The following is a 19726-nucleotide window of genomic DNA, read 5'->3' as shown; positions in this document are numbered from 1 at the left end:
TCCTCTCCTGGATACAGAGCAGTTTTGCCATATTACACCCACACAGCTTTTGCGCTGTTTCTCCCTGCCTGCTGTATTTAAATTTAGACCTGGAGAAAGAAATCTCGATGGATTTCATTATATTTCTCTTCTTATCCCAGGACACGTTTAAGGCGGCTCGCAATGAAAAGGGGGCGGGGGGAGAATGCATTTGGTACAATAAGATGAAAGAAAGCCACGAAACCGGAGTTTGTAGTTGAGGGAAGGGACGAGGGAGGGAGACAGATAGGTAAGCGTGGAGCGAGCGACGCTTGGGTAGCACAGCCTGCCCCTCCCCCTGAGGGGAATCTCCTTGTAGTGGAACTTTAATGAGCGTGTCTTGACACGTTCGGTAGGGGTTGATGAAATATGGGTGCAGTATATATGACCATTTCAGGCCCCGGTTTTCTGTCTTCCCCTCCCCCAGTTCAAGCTCCCTGGTAAGCAAAGAGCTTGGCTATTCGTTTAACTAGCCTTTACCCAGCCCCCAACCCAGTTGGTTACCTTCTACACTGTAGATGCTGCCGGGGCTTTGGGAAGGAAAGAGGATTTTTTTTCTATTTTTTATAAAGCCACCAATTTTCTGGCTAGTGGGCTGAGGCTTCACAAACTGAAGATGAGTATTATTTTAACACTGATTTTTGTTTTAAAATCTGCCTAGTAACATTATAGAAGATGCTGAAAATGGAATTCTGTAAAGTGGAATCCGCATCTTCGTTTATCTTGCTTGCTCATCATCTGAGATCAGTTCGGAGGCATGCCAGCTGTGATTCATGACACAGCCCAGATGATTTAATTTCTTGGAGTGCTTCGAGCATAGGATGAAATCACCACAGCGCACAGGAGCAAGCTTGTGTTTCTGACACCCTCTTAAACGGATTAATGGCACTCGAAGGTGGCTACAATGGAAAGATACGTGGTGTGTTTGGATCCTACTCAGTGTTCAGTACGGGAAAGCACAGGAGGCTGACGTTAGACACAGTGAATCTGCAGATGCTGAAGATACTGTTTCATACAGGAGAGGTTTCTTACATTATTGGTGCAGTAAGAGTCGTGGGGGAGTATTGATGAGTTTCATGGTTTCAGGAATATTAGTGAAATGGATTTTGATTGCCATAGGATAATGTGGTCTGATGAGGGTTATGAATAACTGTAATGATTTGAAACCTTTGTGTTTAGAGTGAAATCTAAACTATTTGTTTTCTGATTTTTATGAGGGATGTTTGAAAAGGATGATTATTTGGAAAGCTAGCAATCCCTGGCTTTTTTTATTATTATTATTAATTGAGATAAAGGATCTGCTGCCCAGCAGTTCACACTGAGGTCTGAAGAGCAACACAGCTCCTGGGTCTTTCTCAAACACCCTGACCCCCAGCCCAGGGTAAACAAGCATAACCCAGCACGACAGTCAGTCAGACAGTGTTGACACAGCCCGTAAACAAATGAAGTTAAAATGTCCCCTGAACTCACTCACTGTGATCTTCACAGTGAATGGGTCCTATTTCAGCCTTTGTTCCTCACCCAGAGAGAGACATTGCTATAAAAAGTGTTGAGCGGGAGAATGGTCTAAGCTCGGATCATGCAGTTGTGTGCAGGAAGCTGGCCCCTTTGGTTTCTACTTCTGGCAGTGACTTCCATCAGTGCTTGCCCTGGCTCTTTCCATGGTTGTCACATTGTCCAAATGTTTCTTTCATTTGCAGTGGGCTCGGGGGCCAGACTTCTGCACGCTCTGTTTTCTCTGCATGGAGTTCTGAAATTTAAGTGGCTGGACATGCATGCTAACTCCTCATCTGCAGCCTCTTCTGACTTGGTTGAGCTCCATCACCAGCACCTACCCTTCTTTTTTAAAAAAAAAATCTATCTATCTATCTATCTATCTATCTATCTATCTATCTATCTATCATCTATCTATCTATCTATCTATCTATCTATCTATCTATTTATGTGTGTGTGTGCATGTATGTTTATGGGTGTGAGGGTGTAGGTGTCATGCATGGATAGGCAAGAGGACAGCTTGCAGGAGCTGGTTCTCCTTCAACCACATAGGCCCTGGGGCTTGAACTCAGGCTGTCAGGGTTGGTGGCAATCCCTTGACCTGTTGAGCCATCTCACATAAGCCCATGAGGGCATAGACTTTGCTATGGCTACTGCTGTATTTCTGTCACCTAGAGTGCACTTGGTATATGTAGACCTTCATTTGATGGTTCATGAGTGAATGAACAGGTGGATAAATACGCCGGCATCAGGGGACACTCATTTCCCAAGTGTTTGCTAAACGTTTAACACCTCGTGAAATCTCCATCAGAATTTGTATAGAAATAAATATTACATGAAAATACTTGTAAGTGTAGATGGTGAAGTATGTATCTTGGATCTTCAGTTTCAGTGTTTGTTTCGGGTTGTCTATTCAGAACTCATTGATCCTGATACTTGAGGCGGTTACTAGGTTCTGTTAAGAGGCTTCTGAGCCTGAGTGCACTTTAATCCCCTTGTGACCTAGGTGGCATTAATGTATTACACCTTTAAATAGCTGAGCCTGATCTGCTATCTGCCTCTTTGGCACCTCCAATGCCTTCCACAGGGAATGTGAAAACTATGGAATTTTCCTCAGGCAAAATTTAGAAAACTAAGACACGTTGGGCGGCACATGACTGAGCAAAGACGTTGATCATGGCCTTGGTTATTCTTTGCACTTCACTCTTCTGAAAATGTCTCTGCGTTAATGAAAAATAGGGAAGGTTAAAAAAAAACCACGAATATATACTACTTTTAAGAAAATCAGGATTTTAAAAAGTATGGTCCTATTTTCTCATTAACTGATATTGTTGTTAGAGACTGAGGAGAAGAAGGGCCAAGTCTGGGATCTGTCAGGTTCTTCATTTCTCTACCACGTGCAGAAGTCCTGGTCTCCCCATCTGTGCCAGCGTTTGTTAGAAACAGATATTTGAGGGGCTAGCGAAGAATTAATTTGGGAGCTGGTGGTAGCTGAATCAGCCATATTCTCTCTGATGGCCCATTAGGTAGGCGACATGTGGAGCTCGAGGCAAGGGTAGCTGGGGAAATAATGAGGGGCATTAAAATTCCCCACGAGAAGCAAGGTTCTCTATGCCTTTTTACAAAACGTCTTTTGGACATAGAGTCCTGAAAAGCATGATCTGGAAAATGTTGAGTACATATAAAACAGAGATAGCATGTTAGACTGTGCCTACCACTCACTTGCTTTCTCAGTTGTGCCACTATTGCTTAACTCTTACATCCAAACCATTTCTAATGCATGGATTTTTTGGTACAGTTATTTTTGTGGTGATATATGCGCATAGGTAAGTGTACATGTGATCATGCTCTTTTGATAGACAGGTGTTTACATCTGACCAGTACCTCTCTGGACATGCAATGTTTATATCATGGTGGGAGGATCTCCTTCACCACCTTCCCAGACTGTCTCTGCCCTTCACCCAAGTTCTGTGCTGCTTTCAAATTTTAGCCTAGTTAGGCGTCGTCTGGAACTTCAGATATGGGTTCTCCTATCACTGGGCCTTTTGTGTTCAGCTTCTCTGGCTCAGAATAACTTCTATTGGCTTCCTTAATTTTCTAGCCCATCAGTAGTTTATCTTTACTGATGAGTCGTGCTCCATTTTGAGAATTGCACCAGTACAGCTTATTGCCTCTTTCGTTATGATTATTTGGGTTGTCTCTGGTGACGGAGGCTGCTGCCTCTTTAAGTCTTTGTGCGGACAAGCTTTTCTGTATCCTGTACAAATGCCCAGGAGTGGAATTGCTGGGTCAAATGGTATACTTCAGTATTTGAATATTACCCAGTATTGTATGTAGGTGGGATCTTTGTCACTTAATCTAATAATTAAATTGCAGAATTACTTACACTTTCTCTTGAAGTGATTCTTTTTTTTTTTTGTATGAAAATTGTACAGTGCCTATCTACAGTACTCAATGTAATATTCTGGTACACATAATGAAATAGTTACTGTGGTAAGGCCCTGTAAATGTCCATTATTACCTTGTGGTTACCAAAAAAATGTATTCTTAGCCAATTTCCAACATAGAATCCAGCACTGTAACTCTCTTCCTCATTTCCTACTTTTGATTTGCTTGCTCAGTATATATATTTGCAACTTTGTAGCCTTGTCCCAGGCCTTTGCTTTTTCCTGGTAGGCAAGATCTTCCTCTGTGAAAATGTGATCAAGGGATTTGAAAAATCAGTAAGAAAGGTAAGCCTAGAAATTGTTCAATTTGGAAGTTCTCATACTTTAGAGGCCATATTCCCAGATGGGTGATGGTGGTTTCTTTCCAGGATTTTAATAACCGAAGGGAACATTTAGTGGATGCTGATTACAGGTTGAAAAACACATGTCATTGTGTTGAATTTGAGGCCAGTTGGTTTTGTGGTGGTTTTTACAACATTCTTAATGTGATTCAGTAGAAACTGTACCAAATATTTTTCTGAAACAAAACTCTTCCCTCAAGAATATAAATATTGCGCTTGATTCTCTTTCAAAGATCTCTCTGACTAGGTTAGCCGCAGTATTATTGTCTTTCATTTGCTTGGTCTGGTGTAATGTTTAATTTTCTTTTCTCCAAATCTCTCAGCTAGAAAACAAGTGCAGTGTTTTTTTTTTTTTTTTTTTATCTGTAATCGACAGAGCATGTGTTTTGGAACACTTACTTACCTAGAAAATTCTAAAACTATTAAAGTTCAGCATTTAAGTGTTTAATTGAAACATAATCTAGGCAAACAGCCTCTGTTTGGATTTAGGTTGTTGTGGCGTAAACCTTTAATCCCAGCACTCTGGAAGCAGAGGCAGGTGGACCTCTGAGTTTGGCTACCCTGGTCTATAAAGGAGTTCCAGGGCTACACAGAAAAGCCCTGTTTCAAAAATACAAAACAAAACAAAAGGTTCTGTTTGGGGATGCCTTTAGAATAGACCTTTTGGGAAGACATAATCTGTAAGTCCAAGACATTAGATTTCTGTACATATTAAATGCTTTTTATGACTGCCTGTGTCATTATTCAGCTGTGTTCTTAAATCCTGCTCGATGATGCCCGAGAATATAAGCACATTCACTTGGGCATGTAATGAGGAAGGATTCCAAATGCTGTTTCCATCGTTTCCAACGTGTGAAACTCTCCTCTGTACCTAATGCCAAAGCCAGCCAGTTAGCTTCCGCAATGAACAATGTCTTCCGGAACCTTGAGTTCATGAACCAAGTTCTCCAGGTTAAGGTTTTACATCCTATATGGATTTGAAATTAATTTCATTTATAAATGAGATTTCAGTTTCTTTGCTTTCTTTCATCCTTTTTTTTTTTAAAAAAAAAAGAACTACATTTCTATGTTTATAGTACTTGAGGGAATCACTCAAAATTTAAATATATTTATTTGGTTGAAAGTGTCATTAACAATGTCTATTCTTTAACACAGACTTTCATAGACCAGCAAAAAAATGCTGTTTATAAATTATATCATTTTTATTTAATTTTTTTTTAAAGATTGTATCTGTTTATTTAGCTCCGGGTGGCTTTCGATAGACGATTTTTCTGTTTCAGCCCCTTTAGTGCTGGGATTATTAGTCCATGCACCACTACCCTTGACTTAATAGACATATTTTAAATTAATTTGCTCTGCTGAAATTTAGAGTGCTCACTGGGCCGAGTCAATTATTATTCCTACGTGTGGACCCTCAAGTGAGGAGTCACGTGGCCAGCTGGAAGTCTGTAGATGTGTCTAGCGTTAACTCGAGGCTCAGGGTGAGAAGGCCTGGCTTGCACCCATCCGAGGTCCGCTCTAGGTCTAGCGCAGACCACCATGTTTCAGCCTTTCCAGGGTGCTATCCCAATAGATCTGTGGCTGCAATTGCTCGTCCATTTGTCTCGTAATAGGGATGTGCCGCTAACAAGTCAGAGGGCTAAACCGATGCTTTATTCGCCTTACCATGTGGATTGTACTCAGACGCTGGCCTGAGAATGCAGGTATCCCAGCTGTTGTGACGCAGCCCATCTCGGCTTCTTGCTTGCTTCTTTCTTGGAAAACAGCCCCAATTAAGTTATCGGAATGCGGCTCAGTATGGTTAAACGGCTTAGGTTTCTTCAAAATCACAAACACATGCTGCACGTCTTCCACATTTTTATGGGTAGAATTTGTTTTTAAATATCTGGGGAACCAAGGCAGGGTGGGCAGGCTTTCCGAATGAGTACCCATTTACTGTAAAAGTGAAAAGGAGAGCAGAGAGAGATCGTGCAAGGGAGGAAATTGCACGCGAAATGACAAGCGCATTCAGCTAAAGCAAAATAAACTGTGTGTGGGTTAGTGATGGAACATGCACTATTAAATGAAAACCATGAGGAATTAAATAAGAGTCCCTGACATCAGGAACATGTGTGCTCGATTTTATTCAGAAAATGTGGGTTTCCAAAGTCATATACATTAAAATAAAATGTTGCCTCCCCAAACTAAGTACTCCCCAAATTATATTTTATCCTCTGGTTTATAAATTTTTTAAATTAATTAATTAATCAATTAGTTAGTTTGCTTTTTGAGACAGGGTTTCTCTGTGTAGCCCTGGCTGTCCTGGAACTTGCTCTGTAGACCAGGCTGACCTCTGCCTCCTAAATGATGGGGTTAAAGACTTAAGCCACCTCCCCTGATACTCCCCTTTTTGTTTTGTTTTGGTTTTGGTTTGTTTTCAAACAGGTTCTCACTATGTAGCTCTGGCTGGCCTCAAATTCAATATGTTGATAAGGAGGGTCTCAAATTCACAGAGATCCACTTTTTTTTTTTTAAAGCCTTCTGAGGGCTGAGATTAAAGGCCTGTACTGTCATACCTGGCCTCAAATTATATTTTATAATATGTTTGTGCTGTTGGATTCTGGAAGTTTAGCAGAAACGCTATGATTTATATAACCTTTTTCTTCCTCGTGTTTCCCTTCTCTTCCCCTTCCTCTATCTCTTCTTCCCTTCATTTTGTGGTCCAAAGGCTAAGCTTTCTAGGCAGGTACCTAAACTACATCAATCCTTATCCAGTTTAGTTAGAAACAGGGTGCTTCTAAATTGTGGTCGCTGGCCTTGAATTTATACTATTCTTGCTTTAGCCTTCTGAGTAACTGGGATTATAGTATGTCTGGCTCAGTGTTACTTTGTGTTAATTGGAGTTCAACTTTTATTATAATTATATAGTAGTGTGTGAATTAACTAATCTTTTAAATAGTTCATTCACAGTGAAGCAGTATCTAAATTTTGAAATACGTAACTAAAAATCGGAAGTGTTCCCGTTGTAGGGTTGTGTCTCGATGTTTGTTAGAGCCTTCCTCTCTTGTCCCTCTGTGTCCCATGCCACCCTACTGACCCTCACGACACTGGGTAGCTTGCCTTCTTTTCCTCGCAGCAGCCCCGGGTTTGATTACTTGTTGTGGTATCTGAATGGAGACTCCTGCATAGCAATTGACTTGTTCTGCTGAGTGAGGAGCTCTTGGGACCCACAGTACATCAGGAGTTCCATTCACGATGTCAGGTTTCAGGCTATGCTGTTCACAGCCAGGGGCCAGATAGCTGGAAATGACCAATGCTGAAGGGAAGGTGTTAAACTAACTGTAAGCTGTATTCATTGATGCGTTTTTCCTACATATAGCATGCGGTTTATCCAGTTATCTGTTTAAGAATAACTGGGGTCTGGGTGACTAAAACATGGCAGATGAGCTCCGTGATTATGAAGTCCACTGTTTAGAAACGAAGAGACGAAGGTTGTATAGTTTCTCTTTTACCACTTCAGGCCCTTGATAAAGCAGTTTCTACATTAGAAAAAAAAAAAAAGTCCATTAAATCCTGTAAATCTTTCAGGCTGGGAGAGCTAAGCAGGTGGCTTCCTGGAGAAGCATATGGGTATTTGTGACTGTTCTCCCTCAGGCTGGGGCCCAGGATTCTCAGGGCACGTGTATAACATGTTGTCTTTTCGGGCTTTCAGAGATCGAGGGGGAGTTACTACCACATCACCCCAGTGACAGGGAGAACTATTGTCCATAGCACTGACTCAGTTATAAATCTATGCAATGGAGAGATAACGTCCCAACCCCCTTAGACCTCTCTTTCTCCGGTCTCCTCAGTCATCCCAGCCGGAGACCCAGGACTCAGGATGGACTCGAGCTTCTCCCTTGCTTTTATATACATAGTCACAGGGGTTTTTGTGTCTGTTCCTGCTATTTTATTTGCTCAGCCATTTCCCCTGGCTAAATCCTGTTCCTTCTGTTTGGACTCGGGGAATAATACATTAGATCTCTCTAGTCTCTTCCTTCTAATTCAAACACCTGGTGCCATGTATCTTCCCGGCTTTCTTTTCTTGAAAAATATAATTTCTAACATAAAAATGAAATTTCACAATATTGATCCTATGTGAGAGGTCCACATCTACCCGGACTCCATGATTGTTTATAATGAATTCTTTCAATTATGAGGGAAGTTCATGAATTCAGTTATGGATACTCACATACACTATCAAGGTAGCGCACACATTAAAATGTCACCATATTTACTTATCTCTCTTATCATATATCCTTTTACATACACAGACAAACAGACAGACACACATATATACTCGGACTCCTGTGGCTCTGAAAAACACATCCGAGTTTCGTTCTTTAAAATCTTTAGCTCTCTGAATATGGCGGACAATGATGGCTGCTGAGAAGCCAAGGACAATTCCACTGGGTTTTGATCCTACTTCATGTTCTGGCTTTGTGGGAGCCTAGCCAGTTTGGATGTCCACCTTCCTAGACCAGGATGGAGCAGGGAGGACTTTGGACTTTCCACAGGGCAGGGAACCCTGACTGCCCCTCAGACTGGAGAGGGAGGGGGAGAGAAGAGGGAGAAGGGGGGAAAAGGGAGACGGGGAGGGAAATGGGAGGCGGGGAGGAGGCGGAAATCTTTTTTTCAATAAAAAATTATATTTAAAAAAATCTTTAGCTTAGCTTTCTTAATATCTACTCAACCTTCAGCAGATAAATAAGTTTTTAAATGAACCATTATTAAAAACTTTGAAAAAGAACTATGTAAAAATCAGGGAAGAAAAAAACACAGCAAATGAATGAGTGTGCCTTACAGATCGTGGGTGTGGAGTATTGGTAAGGACAGCACATTTATGCCTGGGTGCCCACCCACTGTGGGAGAGCAGTGTTTTTATTCTGGCTGGGTTTCTCTCTGCTGCATTTCCTCTTTGTCTTCCCCTATGGTCACCAGTTCACTAATCTCTGGCGCTTTTCTCTACCTATGTATTCCTCTCATGTGGAGGTACACGTCTTAATATAGTTTTTTCCTTTCCCACCCTTCTGTTTATATGGTCCCCGTCCTTTCATGTTTGCGATGGAGATGGTGAGCCCGTTCTTGGTCTCTACCCTGAAAGAGTCAGGTATTCTAAGAGCAGAAAAGAGGAAGGTCAGACACAGAAATGGGTATCTGGTATCAGTTGGTGTCCAGGCAGATGACTTCCATCCTTGTGGTGTGCCTGTGCAAAACACCTTCTTGGATTCTGCAGGGGGATGAATTCTCGTGTTTGCATCTGTATTTGTATAGCTGCTGGCCAAAAAGTCTTAACTTGCTGTGTTATTTCCCACAGGGTCGTGATGCCAGGCCAATTTACAATACATTGATTCTCCCCTTTTCAGCACTACCCTTGTTCCTTCTCATCTCTGCCTCCAGCAGAAGTCCGCCTAATTCTGCCTGCTTCGTATTCGCGACTCAAGGTTATCTCTCGGCAAATCAGACCCTTTACTGGACGGGTCTGAATTATGTTGTTTGAATTAGTCTCCATTCCCAGTGCTTCATTATTCTTCCTCTAGATCCGTTCAGATCACAAATATATTAATTCGCCCATTTTGTATCCCACAGTGTCGAACATTGGGTGGCTGAGAAATACGCTGAGTGGTATGTATTGGTGATTGTGTGTCTTCTCGTTAGGGTGAGACTCTGGACTGTGATTCCATGGTCCTCTGCTGCGTGAACAGCTCACGAATGGCTGCAGAATGCCTTTTAATTAACAGGATTTGTTCCAGATTTATGAGTTTGGAGCAAATGCTGATGGCATTGTGATGAACTCAGAGATGACGAGTTCCCCGAACCCACGAGACACGGCGAGATTGGGAACTGCTGATCCTTTCGGCATCGCTGTCTCACAGGACCATTCATTCTCAAGTGAAAAATTTCCCCGTTCTGTATTTTTGTTTCTTTTCACTTTTATAAAAACTTCTTATTAGCACTTAGTTTGTCACCTTTTGGTCCAAGCTATGACCTCACGCCTCCTCGCTCCCGCTTCCCTCCTTTTTCTCGCCTTTTCGTATTCTTTGCTCTGCAGGATTAATTTAGACGTCCTTAGGACTCTTTCCTCCCTCTTCTCAAAACACTGCGCAGGGGCCTCTGACACCTGAGACTCATTTCCAAATGAACACTGCAAATCAGTGTGCCCGTTTGTACTCAGTAACCACTAAAGGCAAGGCTTGTATGTGTGTGTGTGGTCACAAAAGCATGACAGAGTTGCGCTAGTTTTTGAGCACCTTATGAAACCGAGCGGCTAATTACGTGATATTTATGGCTGTAAGATCAGATGGGTGGAATGGGTAGATTTCAGCTTTTAAGATGCTGAGCGTAGGAAAAGTGAGATGAGAGGTCTCTGAGCTCAGGGTGTGAGGAGGCTGCGCTCCAATAAGGTCCGAGCCAACCATGAACTGTGCACTACACTCACGCAGGCTTCTGTGTTTGATGGAGGTGGCTGGGAAATCATTCGGGGCTATGCGATTAGGTACTTAAACATGCATTTTGGTGCTAAGCACAGGGAATTCAAATTCTGTTTTCTTTCTTTTTCTTTTTGTTTTTCAAGACAAGATTTTTCTGTGTAACAATTCTGGCTGTCCTGGAACTCACTCTGTAAACCAGGCTGGCCTCAAACTCACAGAGATCCACCTGCCTCTGCCTCCCCAGTGCCGGGATTCCAGGTGTGCGCCATCACTGCCCGGCTGGGAATTCAAATCGGTTCCATTTTGTAAAGCATTTCTAGGTGAACTACAGATAAAGCTCTTGGAGTTGGAGGCACGGGTAATGACAGTGCGCAGAACTGTGGTCCAGGTGGTGTGGATCACAGCTAGGACTCAGTAGACACTTGTCAGGTAATTACTGCTGCTCTTTTATTTTATTTATTTATTTATTTTTTAAGGAGAGCTCCTGCTGTAGCCTAGACTGACTGACCTTGAATGCGGATTGTGGGGAAGAGCTCTCATGCTTGCCACTAGACATACTAAGGATGGTTTTTAGGAAATTATATATCATAGGACTTTTATTCTGTGACATTTTGTTAGGAAAGGCTGAATAAACTGAGAACAAAATGTATCCATATTATGTGACACTAGATTTGTTTTATGTTGTTTTATTTTTCCTCTTTTAAAAGTGTATGTATGTGTCTGCTAAGAAGTGTTAAGGCATTTTATGAGATAAAATTATTTTTGCTTTTCTTTCTAAAACATCCTAGAAACAGTATTGTCTTTGAAACATCACCCAAAGCAAACAAGGGAAATGCATGGAAGAGCACAAGCTTTGTGAGGTGTTTGCCTGTGAGCTGCGGTTTTCATTATCCCATTGAGTGAGGTGTTTGCCTGTGAGCTGCAGGTTTGCATTATCCCATTGAGTGAGGTGTTTGCTTGTGAGCTGCAGGTTTGCATTATCCCATTGATCCCTTTTGTTTTGCTGAGGGGATAAATTGGCTCGCAGGAAAGACTGAATCAAACAATAGTAGCTTCTGTCTTTCTTTTCTTCCTGTACAGGAAATCTTAGCTTGAGCTAACAATATTCTCAGCATACAAATAAGCCAATTAAAGCTGCCCAGGCCCCTTGGAAAACTTACTGGAAAAGAAGGCGTTTTAAACAAGAAAACCACAGTGCTCAACAGCCCTCCGTTGTCTTTCTGGATTTGGCATTGTTGGGTAGTTTCATTTGTCCACTACAACGTGAGTCTTCCAACACTGTCTTTAGAAAACAGTTCTGCTGGAAAGCTGATGAAATCTTTTTTTCCCCCTCGAATGCTTAACCTCAGAGGAGTAGTAAATTGTGTTTCTCTCCAGTAACTCGACAACTGAGAAGGGCATTAGCATCCTAATGGAGGCAGCCAATTGATTCCTGTATTGATCAGATGGAGAAGACTGTGTTCTGTTAAATTTAAGGCTCGATGCATCCTAAAACTGTTATAGCAGGTGCGTCGAAATAATTTAAAAATATAATTTTTTAAACAAAATTCACAAGCAAAGCAACATGCCAAGGCACTTTCCTTGAAATGAAAAGAAATACACACATATCAAAATTGTTCAGTATTTACTTACGATTTCATCCCATGTCTAGAAGTAGGAAGCAAAAGAAAGCCATGGGTTATTAAAGTCAAATAGGATTCATCAGGAGTTTATTAAACATTGCTGTTTATGATATAGGTTTTCCAAATTAAAGGAATAAATCCTACGTGAACTTAGAAAGTTGATGCTACAAAACTAAATAGGGGTATCAGCATTTAGGAATCATTTTTAGTCCATTTCAGTTCCCCGTGAAAATAAATGGCTCAGTCATGTTTTAGATTTTATGCATACATCCACCATGGGCATGGTTTCTCCAGCCTCTGCTCTAATTTAAAATTGACTTTGACTATAAAAGATTTCTGGCATGCAGTCTGTGTATAATGGACACCCCTGTACTTACCACGGGCATCCATCAATCTGTGCTGTATTTGTGTTACGTTCCTCTGTCTCTGAAGTAATGGACTTTAAAGATGGAGTCACGCTCTATTGTTATTTAATCCCCCGTCCCCAGAATGAATCACTGTTATGGTATGTATCATTTGCTGTTTGGAAATTGAAATAGATGTAAATGTTAGGCATATCCTTCTGAGGTTTGATATATTTTTTTTTATTTTACTAAAAGTAACACCATATTTGGTGGGCTTCCCTTGTTGATACTTTTATATCTCACTAATTAATTTGAATAACTGCATAATATTTGTATAAATACACCATTCTGATGGACAGTAGGAGTTTCTTCTGGTTCACTGTCTTGCTGGGTGTCTTTTAGATGTTAACAGGACTATCCCAGGAGTTCACACAAAGAAATGGAATCACGGACTTACGTAGTCTGTAGAGTGTTTGTTTGTCTAAGGCTAGCTACAGAATTCACAAAACTGTCACCTGTATAATAGGAATAGAAACGTAGCCCACACCCTGCATTTCCTGCGTATTGTGACTGTTTGCTTTCCTTCATTTTGTCCTTCTTAGTGAGTTGTCCTTCTGCACTCCCTGGATGTTTGTTTGTTCCTCCTGGTGACTTTTCCCTTTTACACTTGGCATTGTTTATCTTTGGAACAGTAATCTTTTGTAGTATCTATGTTTTACATATTGTTTTTTTTTCCAGGTCAAATCAGGCCTTTTTATTTTGTTTTCTTTTGTTTTGTTTTTAGAGACAGGATTTCCCTGGGTAGCTTTGAAGCCTGTCCTAGTACTTGCTCTGTAGACCAGGCTGACCTCGAACTCACAGAGATTTGCCTGTCTCTGCCTCCTGAGTGCTGGGATTGAAGGTGTGTGCCACCCCTGACTGGCTCTGATCAGGCTTTGAACACTGGTTTTTAGAATCTTTTGTGACATTCTTTTACGTTTTACTTGAGCCACATTTAGTGATCACTGCATCCTTGCATAGTGATCCTTAAATTAATTATAGTGCCGTGTAATATAAGGTCCTCCAAACAGGTCCTCAACCCTGCATTTAATTTTTCGAAATTTTCTACTTATATAAATTCATAGTAAGTACATCTTAACCAATCCAGAACTTACTTTGTATAAGGAATGGGGTAGAAATACAGCAAAATGATTTAAGCTCTTAAGTATCTTTAAAGCCTTTATATTTTGTATTTCTGATTTTCCATGAGCCTCAAGAAATACGGGAAAGTTAAAAAGTATCCATCCTTCTAATTCTTCAGAATTTAATTATTCCTACCTGGCGTGCCATCGTTTTATTTAAATACACATTTATTCTCATAATATTTATGAATTATTGCTGTAGAAAAGCCTCCAGCATGAACATGACCTGTGAAGCATTCTATTTCATGTCATACATCACATTAGTGCCAGGGACGCGATACTCAGCTCAGGAGAAGATCAACAAACTCATTTGTTAATGGAAGGATGCCGTGTGCAGTGTCTGCTAGAACCTGAAATAAGATGTCTCTTCAAAGAAGAGACGCCATGTAATACCAGAAAAAGAAGCAAGACTTCCCAGGTTTGCTTATTTACTGATGTGGAGTTAGAAGCTGACCCCACACAGTCTTTCCTGCCAGTTAAAAAACAGACTTTACTGTATTGCGGTGCGTCTCCCTCTTGAGAAGGAGGATTCTGGGACTGGATGTGTGATGTGAACAGCAGAAGCCATTCCCTTGCTTTGGCTGGGTGCGCAGAGGCCTGTTATCAGGGTGGTCTGTTCCTGACTTACTGATGCTCAGGTCCCTCGGCAGTGAGCTGCTCACCAAGTTTCAGACCAGTGTTGTGGTTCTAAACCCATAGAACTGGCACACGGATTAATGTTTAAAGCTTCTTGTGCCTACCTATTACCATGGTTACAGAACATTCTGTCATAGTTCTGGGAAGATTTCTTTTATGTAGCATGATTTGTTTCTAAAATTGACTGTCCATAAATTTGACTAGTGTATTTTTTCTGTAGAGAAACTATTATTCAGATTTGGGCGTAATAAAAGGCAGTGTGTCTGGTTCTGGGTGGATTTGCCTCTTATACAGCTTTTGGCATGGCTTAAGTTGGGGGAATTACACTTAAGTTCATGTAATAGTCTTTAATCTCACCATTAGCTACTATCATATCATTTGATACTTCAATTGTTTCTGTTTGAATAAAAATAAGATTTCAATTAACTAACTAATTAATTTTTGAGACAGGATATCTTTATATTGCTCTGACTGTCCCGGAACTATAACTATGTAGACCAGGCTGGCCTCAAACTCACAGAGATCTACCTGCATCTGCCTCCCGAGTGCTCAGATGAAAGGCGTGCACCATGACCACACAGCTTAAAATAAGATATTTTTTGAAACTGGGAAATATTACCTGCACTACTCTGTAGTGGTAAGATACTGAACAACAATACTGACAATTTTTTGTTATGTGTGAATATAACGGGAGCTGACTAGAGCGCTTCCCAGAGTTGGTGTTTCTTGCTTAGCCAATGTTTATTGACTAAATAAATCTTAACTTTAAATTAGACCTTTTCTGTCCATCTCATCCCAGATCAATTCAAAGAATGATTAAACAAACAACTCACTTTCTTTTCTTAACAGAAGTAAGGAAAGCAAATCAAATGTTTGGGTCATTCACACCTGTGGATCATGTATCAGTGTGTGCTGTAATATTTAGTAAGCACCACTTTGCCTGTTACATGAATTGTCTTTATACAAAGCTTTTGTTGGGTTGTTCAGTTTTGTGGAAACAGTGTATCTGAGTCTCCCATAACAGGGGCCCAGTTCTCAGTTCCCATTCCCTGCTCAGTGTTCCTGGCTGAAGCCTGGCCCTCTGCTTCCTTCTGACTGGCGTCTTTGCCCACCTGCCCAAAGTTCCTGCCCATCCAGATAGCCTCTGCTTGCTAAAGGGAGAAGACAGCTTTCCTTCCATCAGGAATTCTCACGGATCTTGCCTGGCTCTGTGTCCCGGCCATGCATCTCCATACGGTTCCCCTCACGGCAGCTCCCTGCACTTAGGTGGAATCGTCTTATTGATCTGTCTGCAGCCTTGCCCAAACTTTCTGTTCATAGAATGTGGATCAATGTTATTTTGTTCTGCTTGGCTGGTGGTCAGTGACAGCCTAACACCCCAACTGGCACTTATTGCTTAATAAATAATTGTTAAATAAATATCACCTTCAAAGCACAGAAATCTCAGCACATTACAAAAAAAAAATAAATAAATAAAATTTAAAAAAAAGAAAAAGAAAACCAAATACTGCACTGACTCTTTGCCAGCTTGCTTTTGCTTTGGATCCTTGCTACAACTTCTGCTCCAGTTTTGATTTTTCTTTCTTTGATCCTAGTATTTCAGTGGCTGTCTTCAGTTTCTCACTATGCAGCTTGGTTTACAAAATTGCTCCCAGAGAGGTCTTGTTAATACCCAAAATGACTTGCTGTGAACGGCTGGACCTTCCTCACATGGGCAGCATTCAGTTGCCTCCCTTGCACCCTGGCTCACTTTTCTTAGCTGTGGTGACTGTCCCATTACACTGCCTCTCTTCCCTCTGAAGGAAAACCTTGGCGGCCCCTCCCTCATGCTTGTTCTCTGTCTAGTGTCTCTGTCTTTAAGTTTCCTGGTAAGGAAGCTCTCAACCTTCTTCCAAAGAGGCCTTGTGAAAAACAAAACCAAACAGCAATGTAGGGAGGGAAGAATAAGTTACCAGGAAACATATTGATTTAAAAGTTTTATTGAACATTCTCTCTTACAGCTCCCTGGGGGATATGCACAATTACATGGATACATTCGCTATAGTGAAAAAAAAAATAAAGATATTCTCCAGCTGAAAATATAAATTGGTTTCTCACTCTGGAAAGCATGTTAGCAATTCACATCAAGCAGTTTTTGAAGCATCCATACCTTTGGCCTATTATTTCTCCTCCCCAGGAATTAATCAAAGTCTCAGACAAGGTACTTAGATGTTAATTAAAGCATTGTTTGCAAATTTGAGAAACTGGGTGTGATTAACCATACTGCAACAGAGTATTTCAATAACATGTGGAGTTTTCTTTAATAATATGATGCTGATTGTGAAGAATATTGGATGCCATGGGCTGAGGCTTATGACACAACCTTAGAAACACAGCACAAACTGGTTATTAGTTGATTTTCTTTCTATTTCTCCGACCTTCAACACCTGCTATAGTGAGTCAGATCCTGGTCTTCTGAGATTGTTGAGATGATTGGTTGAAATAGTTCGGTGGGTTTCTTTCCAATCTATTCCATGCTTACACACACACACACACACACACACACACACATACACACACATATACACACATACACACACACATACACACACACACAAATACACACTACAGTGTCAGCTCTATGGATCTATATTATGTTTTTTAAAGTACTGAGTATAAACCAAGTTACTTCTGGGAAATAAAGCAAGAAAAACATTATTTTTCTTTAGATTTTTCTGAATTCCAAATTTTCTATATAGAAAAACAGTGAAAGGAATTGAGTAAAGAGTATAGATGATCAGGTATTTTTAATATGGGAAAGACACAAAAAGCATATGACCAGAAAATGTTAAAAATCAGGGGTTAATTCTCCCCTGCCCCTAACAACAACCTAGCAACAGCTATCAGAAGGTCCAGCTGCTGCTCGGGGCAGCCCTTGCCTTTCTCAGCATCCTGTATCTGTGGCTCTGGATGCTCGCTTTTCCAGGAGTACACAGTAGAGGTACCAGGAACAACTGATAGGATAGTAAAGAGAAAATCAAAGTTACATAATTTGATTTTTATTGTTACATTAAAAGAGCCATTAAATAGGAACTGTGTGAGAATGGTTTCGAGTTAGGTCTCGTGCTCTCCATAAACCTGATTCTCATTCTGGCTCAGCAGTTCTCAGCCTTGCTTGTACTTTAAATATCCCGGACCTTTTGAAAATAGGATTCATTGGTCTTAGCAGCAGTCTGGGCCTGGAAGTCACTATGGTCCCAGGTAGCAGAGCAGGTCTCTTAGATTGGCACAGCCCCTGTGGGGGCACATCCCTGGGGCACCAACATGGTCACAGGTGGCAGCCTCGACTCTGCCAGCCTGTTGGACCCTCGGTGGTAACAGGAGTCATGGACATCAACACAGACGTGCCAAGGCCCTGGACAAAAACACGGCCCTTGGCAGCAGTCCAGGCCCTGACATCACCATGACCCCAGGAGGCAGGTGGACCACCCATGTCAACCCGCTCCTTTCTGTCCTTGACTGGCCAGATCTGCCTCTCTTCTGAACATGCAAGCTCTTCTGCCTGTCTCTCCCTGCCATTTCCTCACCGTATCCTCACTCAACATAATGGCGCCTGACCACCTGGTGCCACAAGCACTTCCCTTTGCCTAGGCCTCTCTTTTAAGAAACTTTAAGTGGAAAATCTTTGAGGAATTTTGGTGGGGACATTTTCAGTCTTGGATGCAGTCCTCAGGAGGATATCAATTCTCTCTCTCTCTGTCTCTCATATATATAAATATATATACATATATATATATATGAATATATTATATATACATATATGGATAGATAGATTATATAGACAGACAGACAGATAGATCAATTGACAGTTTATCCATTGACCTGGGAAATACATCCTCTCATCTGGTCTTTGTCCATCAGTTAGAGCAAACTGGGATTACTTAAGAACATCAAATCATTGAATTTCAAGGAGAGTTAGGACACTCTGTATCTAACTCCAATAATTTACACTTAATCAGTCCCCAAGGGGACATTGGGCTCTAGCTAATGAATCTAACCTGATTTCCACTATTCATTCATGAGAGAGAACACTGAGGAGCTGTGGTTTCCTGGAAGGTATTTTTGTCTTTCTCATACCTGTTCCCACAAGCATATTTGAAAGGCCTGGCAGACAAATCAGTGCTACTCAAAGGTCCCTGGTTGATGACTCACTTTTTCTGTTTTGTAACACAAGTGTTTACAGCTGGTTTATTTATATTAAAAAGCTACCAACTAGAAATAAACACAGCTTACCATTAGTAAATGATTAAACCTGATTCTGCTATATCACTACCTTGAAATATTATTGAATTGTAAAAACGAAAGAACTGTTGATACTTAAAACTTGGATCTCAAGGACTCATGTTAAATAAAAAAAAAAAGCTCATTTTAAAAGTTGTTGTGTTGGTGACCTTTCTCATCACTGAGGCAAATACTCCGCAGAAGTAAGGTGAGGCAGGCAGGGTTTCTTCAGCCTCACAGTTTGAGGCTAGACCCCATCACGGAGCATCATGGCAGGAACAGCTCTGGACAGGAGTGCACAGCAGTAGTCTTTCTCAGCTCGGTGGGAAGGCTCCTGAGAACCAGACTGAAGCTGGTCTGGGCTATTATCCTCAAAGGTTGCCCAAACTGAGTCAACTTCACCAGGTAAACCCTATCCCCCAAGAGGTTTCTATCTTTCTCAAAGAGCCGCCTAGGCTGGGGACCAAGCATCCAAACACACGGGCTCATGGGAGACAGCTCACATCATACGGCAGCTACATCCCAAGTGATTGCATTGACACAGTGTTTTCCCCAGTCCTAGAGACTGGACCTCAAACCTGGTGCATAATGGATGCTCTACCTACCGCTCAGCTACATCTGTTGCTCTTTTTAAACATAACAGTGTTTTATGGACTCGTTTAAATTTTCATGCATGTATGCGACATATCTTGACCACATCTATCCACCGCTGCCCACCTTTACTTCCTTCCCCTGGGACCCACATCTCATTTCCCTCCTGACTTCATGTGGATTATTCTTTTTCACGTGGCAGTTTATTAAGAAAGTGTGAAATAGATTTTGGAGCGACCCTGTCTTCAAAAAAAATTCCTAGATAATTTTCATGAATTGTCTTTTTCCCTAATAGGGAGAACATGTCAAATATAAGAAATTAAAGTGTTCAAGAAGTGTATGG

General features: G+C 41.2%; 1 protein-coding gene across 3 annotated transcripts in view; it reads left to right on the top strand.

Annotated features, from left to right (window-relative positions):
• The window catches only part of Fam171b (family with sequence similarity 171 member B), a 47953-nt gene that overhangs the window by 749 nt on the left and 27478 nt on the right, over window positions 1-19726 (top strand). The window contains exons 1-2 of one of the 3 annotated variants that reach the window (XM_050120737.1): window positions 9013-11629; window positions 11675-16732. The exons of 1 other annotated variant lie outside the window; for it this stretch is intronic. The gene's annotated coding sequence lies outside the window, so the exon portion shown is untranslated. Of the gene's footprint in view, window positions 1-9012; window positions 16733-19726 lie in introns of those variants that run through there. One more of the 3 variants, XM_050120721.1, reaches the window with a different exon arrangement.

Source organism: Alexandromys fortis, unplaced genomic scaffold (genome assembly GCF_014885135.2).
Source record: "Alexandromys fortis isolate MF-2015 unplaced genomic scaffold, M_Fortis_MF-2015_v1.1 scaffold_8_1_9099942, whole genome shotgun sequence".
Taxonomy (NCBI): Eukaryota; Metazoa; Chordata; class Mammalia; order Rodentia; family Cricetidae; genus Alexandromys; species Alexandromys fortis.
This window is presented reverse-complemented; position numbering and strand designations above follow the sequence as displayed.